The 12,108-nt window shown below is 36.7% G+C and overlaps 1 pseudogene; it reads right to left on the reverse strand.

Moving 5' to 3' along the window:
* LOC105506820 overlaps positions 1–6,296 on the reverse strand; it is a 47,426-nt pseudogene extending 41,130 nt beyond the window's left edge.
* Positions 6,297–12,108: the final 5,812 nt, after the last annotated feature.

The following is a 12,108-nucleotide window of genomic DNA, read 5'->3' on the forward strand; positions in this document are numbered from 1 at the left end:
TTTCTAGTTTATGTGCATAGAGGTGTTTATAGTATTCTGATGGTTGTTTGTATTTCTGTGGGGTCAGGGGTGATATCCCTCTTATCATTTCTGGTCGTATTTATTTGAATCTTCTCTCTTTTCTTCTTTATTAGTCTAGCCAAAAGTCTATTTATTTTATTATTATTATTTTTCAATAAACCAGCTCCTGGATTCATTGACATTTTGAATTTTTTTGTGTGTCTCTATTTCCTTCAGTTCAGCTCTGATCTTGGTTATTTCTTGTCTTCTGCTATCTTTGGAATTTGTTTTTTCTTGGTTCTCTAGTTCTTTTAGTTGTAATGTTAGGTTGCTAACTTCAGATCTTTGTGGCTTTTTGAGAAGGGCATTTAGTGCTATAAATTTCCCTCTTAATGCTGCCTTAGCTGTGTCCCAGAGATTCTAGTACATTGTATTTTTGTTATTATTAGTTTCAAAGAACTTCTTGATTTCTGCCTTAATTTCATTATTTACCCAAAAGTCATTCCAGAGCAGGTTTTAAAATTTCCATGTCATTATATGGTTTTGAGTGAATTTCTTGTCTTGAGTTCTAATTTCATTCCACTGTGATCTGAAATACTGCTTGTTATGATTTCAGTTCTTTTGGATTTGCTGAGATGTGTTTTACTTCTAATTATGTGATTGATTTTAGAGTAAGTGCCATGTGGCGATGAGAAGAATGTATATTCTGTTGTTTTGGGTGGAGAGTTCTATTGACATCTACCAGGTCCATTTGATTCAGAGCTCAGTTCAGGTCCTGAATATCTTTGTTAATTTTCTGTCTCAATGATCTGTTTAACATTGTCAACGAGGTGTTAAAGCACCACACTATTATTGTGTGGGAGTCTAAGTCTTTTGAAGATCTGTAAGAACTTGTTTTATGAATCTGGGTGCTCCTGTGTTAGGTGCATATATATTCAGGATAGTTAGATCTTTTAATTGAATTGAACCTATTACCATTATGTAATACTCTTCTTTTTCATTTTTGATCTTTGTTGGTTTAAAATCTGTTTTGTCTGAAACTAGGAATGCAGTCCCTGCTTTTTTTCTGTTTTCCATTTGCTTGGTAAATTTTTCTTCATCCCTTTATTTTGAGCCTATGTGTATCATTGCATGTGACCAACTGTGATCTTAATTCCCCATTGCCTTGTAACCTAATGTTCACTGTTCCCAAGATTAGGATGTGGACATCTTTGGGAGATCAATACTTTGCCTGCCACAAGCGTCAACCCGGCAACTAATTTCATTCTTACTAGACTGTGAAGTGACTTCCACACCACTTTGACAATCAACTTATCCTCCCTCATACTGAGAAAAGAAAATCTCAAAAAGGGAAAATGGGTTTTAAGCTGTTTTGTTTGCATGAGTATGAATCTAACTTTATAAAACCATAAATGTAATTTACAATCATGTGTGACATTTACAATCAAAGTGTGACATTGCTACTTAGAAAACATCTTAGATTGTATCCAGTTGAAGTATGGAAAATTCCTGCTTCTTTTGGGAAATAAATGCCTCATAAATAATACTCTAGGAAGAACAAGAGACTCACCTACAATTTTTTTTCTTCTTCTGTAAATTTTTCTAACAATTGAAAAAATGCTGACTTTTTATGGCTATGAAATTAATGGAAAGAATGAATAAAGAACCCTAATAAAGAATAGTATATCACTATACATTCAAAATTGTTCTTCACTTTAAGAGAAGAAAACAGGCTAGGATTCTAAATCACAAGCTATTTGAAATGAGATATGTGATATGTATTATCTAAGAATACTTATATCAGAGAGCCATAATTTTATAAATTTCTTAAAAGGAAAGAATTTTGTTTTAATATATCTAAGAGGGCAGAAAAGAAACATCAAGATACCACATGAGTTCTAAGCTACAGAATAATGAACAATCATTTGTATTTAAAGATGATATGGTCAAGTCACCATTGGCAGAAAAGATATTCTAAGCTAATAAAATCTGAACCTCCATCTCTCCCTCAAGCTGTCTTACCAGAACTAAAGTTCAATAAGTCAATCAGACAATATTGCTGAGGGCCTTCAATGTGCAAGGTACTTTGATTTGTTCAGAGAAGCAAAGAAAAAGTTGTCTTTTTAGCAAAGAAAAGACTGCTAAAATAATTCTGTGCCATATACTGAAAGAATGGCATATGTGGAAAGAGTATCTCCTTGTTTAATTTAGTAGTTATTCCGAGGTATGCCACAAAAATACCAAATTGACATACTCATAAAATTCTTACCTTGGGCACTGGGGTCATCAAATGGAGAACTGGAGCTTATACTGCAAAGGAAATGATCACCTATAGCCCAAGTATCTGTGGAAAAAGTGAAATCAGTCAGATTTCCACATCTAACCAACATCCAATCTAACATCTCTTGGATATGACATGTGTCACAGGCCTTCAAAGTGCAGGCTGACTTGCTTAACTGATTTACACATTATGAAAAGAAGCCAAACACTTAGAAATGCTCTGTTAGACACTGCCACTTAAAAACCCCAATGTGCCTCATTTTAAAAAGTACTTGCTGAGATACTTTTGAAGTGTGATTATTATTATTCATTCAAAATCCCTCTTAAGTTTTTATGAATACATAAAATGATTTATCAGCCTTGTCCATGGGCTGCCCCAGATGTTGCTTTCCAGGCTGTAATTTTTATGAGTCTACGTTATAGGTCAAAGAGCTGGGAGTCAGGGTGACTGGTTATAGCCTACGGTCTGGAGAGGTGATACTCAGTCATTTAGGGGACAGGAAAGCAATGAAATGACCATTTAAAATTTTTGCATTTTAAAGACTGTGTGAGATGCAAACGCAGGCAACAACAAACGTAAGTCGCCAGTCAACTGGAGCCACACTGACTTAAGCCTTTTAGCTCTTGGTTTTTTTTTTTTTTTTTCAAAAAAACAAAAACAAAATCTAAACCCAATGGAGGTGGTAGTAGTGTCTCACAAACTTCAATGTAAGGTTCCACTGCGTCTTCCTGTTACCAGCTCTCTCCTTAATCCTGAGGCTTTGATGCCCAGGGAACGTGACATGCTGAGCAGACTAAACAAAGGAATAAAGCTGACCTGGATTCTTTTTGAATCCATTAATTAACTGATTTATTTATTCAGGAACATTAATAGGGCAGTTACGGGGCACTGTTGGTATATAAAGATGCCTGGGGCACAGCCCTGCCCTCCACTGGCAAATAGTTCCTTTGTAAGGAATAAGAGATAAGGAGGGGCCAAAATGAAGGTAAAGAAAAGTGGCAGGAGATTACTGAAAAGAGATGAGTGGAGCTTTTGAAAGACCATCAGGATAACTGGATTCACTGAAAAGAAAGCAGGATAGGGTAGAGGTGAAGCCTGGAATTTGCAGATAGACCTGGGTTTGAATTTTCCTTCTATAAACTTCCAATATCTGTGACCTTGCTCAGGTTATTAGACTCCAAGCTTTGTTCCTGGACATAATGGTAATGGCTTCATAAGGTTCTTCATAGAGGATCAATAATGTTATTCTAAGGAACTGCAAACCTTGGCACATAAAGAGTGATTAGCAAGAGGCAGCTGTTACTTTTATTGTTGTTTTTATATAAGACTGCTCAGAGGTTTGGAATATTTCTTGTGTGGGGCAGAGAATTGGATTCACAAAATTTCTCTTGCCAGTAATATGATAGATATCCCCACACAAACTCATGAAAACATGCTGTGTTTTTTTCGGGAATTTTGCAAGCTGTTTGTTAAACATAGCTGTCCTTGAAATCGGCCATGGTGGGAGTATTTACACTATGAAAACCAGCAAACGCTACAAATCTGAGCTCCCTGGTGCCCACTTGATTTACCAGCACATCATTGCAAGCAAATTTCAATCCTAGCAGACCTATGGGGCTCCAGGGGTGGAGGGGTGTAGATGTAGGTTTGGAGTGGGGAGAGCATCTCCCCATAATTCAGGGTTTTAAGTCCTGTCTTGAGGGAACACAACCAGGGTCAAAGGTGATGCCAGAATGAGAAGAAAAATGTGGGCGGATAAACCCCCTCTCTCTTTTTTTAAAAAAATTCCTTAGAACTTGTAAACATGTTAAAACTCTCTTGTAATTTAAACATTTTATTTAAGCCTTTGAAAGCACTGTTTAAATGTCATATTTATTGGTGCATTCTGGAATTGAAAATTACAGCCCCAGAACGGCCCAAATGTTTGTTCCTTGATAGCAACTGTTTTCAATATAATTGGAAGAAATGGAGCACACATGTAGTAATAATATTTATAAACACTTCTTTTTGTGCTGTCCAGATCTCCACAGTGAATAACAGTGCTCCGGGTGCCCAAGTATACCCAAGTCAATCATTGCCCTCTTTTCTGAACTGTAACAGGAGGATCTTCAATGATTATGAGGTATTTAAAATCCAGCCTGGTCCTTATTATGGAGAAAGTGTTCCTTGTACCTAACCTAATCAATTGCTTAAATTGAATTTCATTCCTTCTGTCTTTGCCTCCATTAGGCGTGGAGAACTGCTGGTCAGTATTTCTCATTTATTCCATCATCGAAGCTGGTGATGCTGTATTTAAGCTCCCGTAAGCCCAGCTTACATTTAGTCTTTTAAAATTTCTCTCTGTTTTATAAAATTTTCACTGTCTAGATTTTTTTTCTGCATTATTCTTTAAAGAATTTTTTTCTGTTTCTGTTTCTTCCATGCCTGTTATTACATCTCCAACCGCAAAAGCATTCTTTGTTCCACTAAGTCCCTTATTTAGGGCCACTGCTGCCTGTCTATTCAAGTAGCACATCTCTATCTGATAAATCCCCCACCCACTGATCCTTTTCTACCTCTTGATTATGCCTGTTTTTGAAGGGGCTCCATGCACCTCTGAAGTTAGGCACTCGGCAGTTTATTTATAGCTCCTTCATTTAATTGGCCTGCTAGGTTCTGCAGCTTGCTACATCAAAAATCTCTTAATTTTCTCCCTGAGTGAACCTGGCACTCGAAAGTTTAGAGTTATTAATGGTTGTCTTGTCAACAATTAAACCGCATTTGCTTGGCCTACGAGACCATTTTGGGACAGGGTAGACATACTATTAACATTTCAGGACCTGAATTTTCAACCAGCTGACAGCTGAGCGGCAGTGAAGTTGGAATTGAGATGGAAAATCTCCAAAGAACGTTTTTCCAACCCTGCAGAACCTAGGATCACCAAAACTGCTATGCGTAATGGAGGAGAAAGAACAGGGGCTTTGATGCCAGGGAGAGTGAATGAACTCTGTCCCTGGATTGACTCTGTGACTGTGGCCAAGTGCTTAATTCCTCCTGATGCTCAGTGTCCTTATTTACAAACTTAGACAATGTTATTTATTTCATAGGACTATATGAGGAATCATGCAATACTATTTAGAGACTATAATTAGGTGACTATCGTTTATTATCCAAACCAAGACAGGTTTGAAAATGAAAGGGAGAGCTTCTAATTATGCCATGAAAAGAGACATATATTGGGACTTTCCCAGGCAAACATGGGTGTCCTGTCATGATCACTATCATTTCCTTAGGTGGAGAGGCTGTGATACATTTCAACAAATAAATGTTTTGCAGAATTAACAGAGGGCTTTTGCCCTGTTTCCTTTGATCTCATATTCTTCTGCTTTGCTGCATAGCATGACTCCAGGAAAGAAAGACAGTGCATAACAAAAAGGAGGCCAGAGGGTTTTTGGGAAAGAGCCTCATTCCTTCTAAAATGTAAGCTTTGTTTGGGAGTGGTTGAGAACAATGATACAGAAACTCCACATGGGTTTGGAGAATGCAAGAGCAGAGACCAGCAGATCAGTTATTATTGAAGGAAGGAACTAAGACTCCAGTGAAATCCTGATTCCAACACTGGGTGAAAACAGAAGCAATATTTGCACGTTTTTTAACCCAAAACTTAAGTGTGGGGTTTGGGTATTTGAAATGTGCCTAGTCCAAATTGTGCTGTCAAGTGTAACATACCGAGATTTTGAAGACTTAGCACAAAAAGAATGGAAGCTATCTCATTAATAATTTTTTATATTGATTACATGTTGAAATGATATCAGGATATATCAGATTAAATAAAGCACATTATTAAAATTAATTTCAGCAGTTTCATTTTACTTTTTAAATGCACATATTAGGAAATTTTAAATGTTTGTGGCTTGCACAGGTGGCTTGCCTTATATGTCTGCTGGACAGTGCTGATGTAGACCAATGGGGTGACACAAGTTCCTTGAGCTCTGCACATACCTCCCTTGTGTAGGAGCAGCAGGATGCCTTCCATGTTCCCAAGAACAGTTCAAGGAAGCCCCTCAGAGCCTGCATACGGGCTGGGAATAAGAGATGAGGCTTACACCTGTAATCCCAGCGCTTTGGAAGGCTGAGACGGGTGAATCACGAGGTCAGGAGATGGAGACCATTCTGGCTAACACGGTGAAACCCCGTCTCTACTAAAAACTCAAAATATTAGCTGGGCGTGATGGCAGAAGCCTGTAATCCCAGCTACTCAGGAGGCTGAGGCAGGAGAATCGCTTGAACCTGGGAGGCGGAGGTTGCAGTGAGCCGAGATTGTACCACTACACTCTGGCCTAGGTGACAGAGCGAGACTCCGTCTCAAAAGGAAAAAAAAAAAGAAAGAAAGAAAAGTCTTTGAAATTAAATTTAAATAAAGGCAAGGGTAATATTAAATATGTAGCTACTGTCTACCACTCCTACCAACCAATCAGAACAGAGGTTGGCTGAAAAATCCTGGCAGCTGCCTGCTGTGCCTGACATCATCTCTTAAATTTCTGGGACATTCAGAAGGCTGGGGCTTTGTGGAGTAGGGCTTAGGGTGGCAGTGATAGTGGAGAGGAATGCGCTTGATTGATAATGGAACATTTTAATATTTAACATCTGTTATGCCTATGCTGGTGCACACCAGCTCATATCAGATCTGGTTAAAAAATAAATAAAGTTACATTTCTTGCTCTTCTAAGTTTGTGAGTTGATTCATATATGTTGAATGTAAATTGAATGAAAGTTCCTTGCGCACAATTCTTTGCCGTCCAACTTTTTTTCTCTCTTGCAAAGATTTGTTTTAACCCCCATTATTATTGCCATTTTATTCTTTAAGCCAACACACACACACACACACACACACACACACACACACACACACACACGCAGAAACTACCTCATTGATTATAGTGAGCTCTTCAGATTTTTCTTTTCCATCTTGATCTGGTTAAATATCTACGTCAATGAGGACATTATTTTCATTTTAAGGAAGCAAAATTACTTGTTAAAATAAATAGTAATTGAAGTATCACACCATACTTTATAAATGCACACAATTATTATGTGTCAATTAAAAACAAAATAAAACTTAAACATCTTTTAAAAAGAGTAATACTGAAAGACTTACTATATCAGTTAAGTTATTTGGCTGTTTTAAAGGAGGTATAACATAGTATAAAATGATCTTACTAAGAATGGGAAAGCCCTAAATTGGGATACAGATGTAAACAAATAAACTCAACTAGACATTAAATAGATAACATGGCCACAGAGAATAAAATAAAAAGGAATTCAATTAATTTTTGAAAGGAATTCCTTGTACACTTTCAGTGGGAATGATGATGAACAAGAGGAAGAATCCTGTAGTATTGAATAGGAATTAGAAGTATCAGTGATTAAAAGCAAACCAACAAAAAGCAAAAGCTCTATTAAAGGGATCTAAAAGCAAAAACAATCCTTGTTGGTAAGCTCATCAGATGGCCAGATTTGGGTTTCTAATACCATATCTCAGTGAAAAGAACATGGAGAAATGATCAATTCTAGGGCAAAGTTGAAGAAAGTATAAGGTGCGTACAGAAAAAATAAATTGCTGAAAAATGATAGGTCTTAGTCTACTGGTATGAAAAAAAATGATAGGGACATGTCGAAAGAACACAAGAATTAGCTTAACAGGTTCCCATTGGCCAAATTTTGGAAAATGTGAACACCAAAATAAATAATAACAGGAATAAATTTGATGAGTCTATGATGGAACTAAACCAAAGTAAAACAAATCTAAAAACCCATCTATGCAGAAGAATACCAAATATAAATGTGGAAGAAATGAACAGCATAAATATAACAGAAAAATTACTATTTTGCAACCTCTGTACTAATAATTTGATTCAGGCAAGAATCATCCCATATGCTAAAATCATGAATGAAAGTATTTGCACATAGCCTCCAAATATTAACCCCCAGATTACCGATTACAAAAGGAAAAAGCTACTTTTATGGATATTGTAGACATCTGGCAGATGTTGCCTTAGTCACGTGATCAAAATATCATCAATGAGGGCACAAACATCTCTGATGTAATGTACTAAAAAGAATAGAGCTATTTTCCCCCAAATATTTGTCTAATTTGAAGACAAATGAGACAAATCTACATTGAGTGTAATTCGCCAAAACTACTGCCTAGACTCTTAAAAAATCTCAGTGCCGTGAAAGGCAATGAAGGTTGAGAAACTGCCCCCAATTAAAGAAGACTAAAGAGACAGGAAAACAAAATGCCGTGTGATCTTTCATGGAGTCCTGGATCATTACTGGGACAATTGGGGTAATTGAATATCGATCATATAATAGATATTATATTAATTTTATATTTCCTGGTGATAATTGTATTTGGTTATGGAAGATAATGCCCTTGTTCTTAGCAGATACAATCTGAAGTATTTGGCATAATGGGTAATGTTGATTGTTTGCTAGTAACTTTTAGATGGTGTTGGATAAAATATGTGCACTCATGTAAAACAAACGTGTGTATGTTTATGTGTCTATGTATGTCTGTGTATATATATATGTATAGGTATAAATATAAAGAGACAAAATCAGATGTGATAAAATTTTAATAATTGATAAATGTGAGGGGAGGGTATAAAAATGTTTCCTTTTCCTTTTACAGCTTTTCCATAAGTTTGAAAATGTTTAAAACAAACTTGAGGAAAGGTTTGAAGCTTACCTTTTGGCATGAGGGTAATAGAAAAATATATTTTAGGGCCATGTGTGGTGTCTCAAACCTGTAATACTAGCACTTTGGGAGGCCGAGGTGGACGGATCACCTGAGGTCAGGAGTTCGAGACCAGCCTGGCCAACATGGTGAAATCCCATCTCTACTAAAAATACAAAAAATTAGCCAGGGACAGTGGCGGGTGCCTGTGTCCCAGCTACTTGGGAGGCTGAGGCAGGAGAATTGCTTGAACCTGGGAGGAGGAGGCTGCAGTGAGCCAAGAGCGTACCACTGCATTCCAGCCTAGGTGACAGAGCAAGATTCTGTCTCAAAAAAAGAAAAAAAAAAAAAAAGAGAGAAAAATATATTTTAATAAACAAAATAAAAAAGTCTAAGTTTTATAGCATGGCCAAGGTGGATTCTAGTCTTAGTAGTGCCACTTGCTCTGCTTACTAGTGATATATCCAAAAGCAAATTTCTTAGATTTTTCATCTATAAAATGGAGATAAACAATGGAACTTACCCTGTGATAGAGGCAGCTGGCTGCCTAACCAATATCTATTCCTCTATTCTTTCTTATTAAAAGAACCATAAATGTGATGACATTGGCAATGTGCCCAGCTATATAACTACATTTCCCAGAACCTTTTGCAGAATGGTCAAGACGTGTGAGTGGAAGTTGATGAATTAGAGCTTTGACAGCTTTGACACTTAGCTGGCTGGTGCCTTTTCGCCTTTACTTCTTTGCCTTCCTCTTGTTCCTGCCTAGAAGATGGATGTAATGGTTGAAACTTCAAGCCATTTTTTAAATATGAGATTGTGGATCACGACTGCATCTGGAAGGAAGTGGAGTCACTGTGAACACAGAGGAACTCTGCACCTGCCTGAGATCATGTTTTGGACCTCCTGTTACATGCAAAAACCACATCATTATTTAATTGCCAGTATTATTTAGTTTTTTTTTTTAACTAAATGCAATCAAATGTAATTCCTCATTTACACCCCATTTTAGAGAGTTATGAAGATTGAACTTGGTAATACATGTAAAGTGTTTAGTATCATTCACAGTGCACAAAAAAGGCTTATGAATATTCAACTATTATTATGTCAATGTAGTACAAAGAAATGTACTTTCCCATTGACCTAGAAGGAGAATGGATATTTTCTTTTCTTTTGTAATTCTATTTTAAAATACTCTTTTTTCGGCTAAGGAAATACGTAACAGTTCAGAGTTCCTCAAACATCTTGTCTATTTAAACATAATTTCTTACGGTGATTATCATAATCAGCCCATATTCAAAATGAAAGTAATAAATAGGTTCCTTGAACTAATGTAACCAAGTCATGTTTGGTGAGTAATTGCTGTTCTATAAGTTGAATAATGTGTTAAAGTTATGAAAATGATTATCTACCAAATATGCTAGATGGACTCGAAACATATGAAAAATATTTTGTAATATGTGAGCTCAATAAATAAAAAGCATAAATGGATAGCAGTGTTTGCAAATCTTGGGAAAAATGTTTAAGCAAATTACATTCTATCTTTAGGAGAAATTCTATATTTATTTTGTTATAAAATAATGAATATATTTAATGTATTTTAACTTGGTTTGAAATAAAATATGACTATAGTGGTTGGATTCAAAAGCCAGAATTTATCTTAACAAACTGATATTTCTTGATGATAAGGAACAATGGAAATTTTTGTAACTTATGATCTATAGTAACATGTAACCAATATCTAGATTCAATATATCTCATAGAATAATTTTCCTTTCTTTCATGTGGCTATTCATACTGCCTGTGTGAATAAGAATCTCTCCTTCTATATATAACAAGGTATTGTGTGACTAGAAAACAAAATGCCTGCCTGATTTCTGGCAAAGTAGGGTTCCTCCTGAGTCTCCAACACTTGATTATGCAAGTCTTTGTAACACAGAGATAACACACTGGTTTTTAAACCTAGGATTCTGACAATCCATTCTTTAGCATATCATAAATTCACTTTTGCATGTAATGAACATTTATAATTGAGATAAAGAATTATAAGGACAACAAGCATAATAAATACAAAGGAAGTGCCCAGCCCTGCTCACGTTTGTCTTTACCCTCTTTACAATAACCCAGTGAGGTGGGTGAGCTTGTCCCCTTTTGTACAGGGTAGGGAATTATACCGGTCAGGGTTTCAGCAGGAGACAGATGGCACTGCTGAATTAGATAAATGAAGGATGGCTAAAGAAAGGAATTCTTCAACAATGTCCTCAAGGTGTAAACCCCTGCAGGGGATCATGCAGTCTCCCAGGGTGAGTCATAGCAGAGCTGTTACCACACCCTGGCTCAAAGGACAAGGGGAGAAAGTGGTAGTAGTCCCTGGACCCTAGAAAGAGAAGGATACCTTCAGAGATGTTGTGACCTGTCATCAAGAGACAGAGCTGCCCAGAGATGACTTTGCCAGAAGGAAATAAATACCTAGCCTCACATCTCTCCTTTCAATCTCCTGTCAGGCTTCTTGTAGTTGAACTTGAAAGGAAGCCAGTGGGCCAGGATGTCTGACAATATAGTCCCTGCTAGTCTTCCTTGAGAGCAGGGTGGAGATGCGGACAGCACGTCTGGGAGGACACGAAGAAGTTATCCAGCACAGGAACTGAAGTTCAGAGAGGTTAGATACATTATTAGAAGTCACACAGCTAGGAAATTTCAAAGGCTAGACTGGAACTCAGATATGACTCTCAAACCATCTATTCTTTCCATGATATCAGGTGATGGCTGCTATGAGGAGTGAAATTACATTTGCAATGTCTTCTCTAATCTGGTCTATGTGAATTTATCCATTTGTTTAACAAAAGTATCAAAAGAAGACAATAATGTAAAAGTTTATTGTTTGCATGGTGAAGAATATACTTTATATAGATGAGGAGCAGATGAATTGTCTGTGGACATAGTTTGTTCAAATAATTTACAAAGAGAACAGTAGTTTCATTCTTTCAATTTGATTCCCCTTTACTGCATACATCATCATAAAACCCAAATTAGGGTTACAAACCAGTGTCTCCAGAAGAAGGTCATTAGTTTGTTAAGGTCCCAATCAATGATAGGATATCTATTTTGC

This window comes from Colobus angolensis, unplaced genomic scaffold (assembly GCF_000951035.1).
Source record: "Colobus angolensis palliatus isolate OR3802 unplaced genomic scaffold, Cang.pa_1.0 Scaffold14, whole genome shotgun sequence".
Taxonomy (NCBI): domain Eukaryota; kingdom Metazoa; phylum Chordata; class Mammalia; order Primates; family Cercopithecidae; genus Colobus; species Colobus angolensis.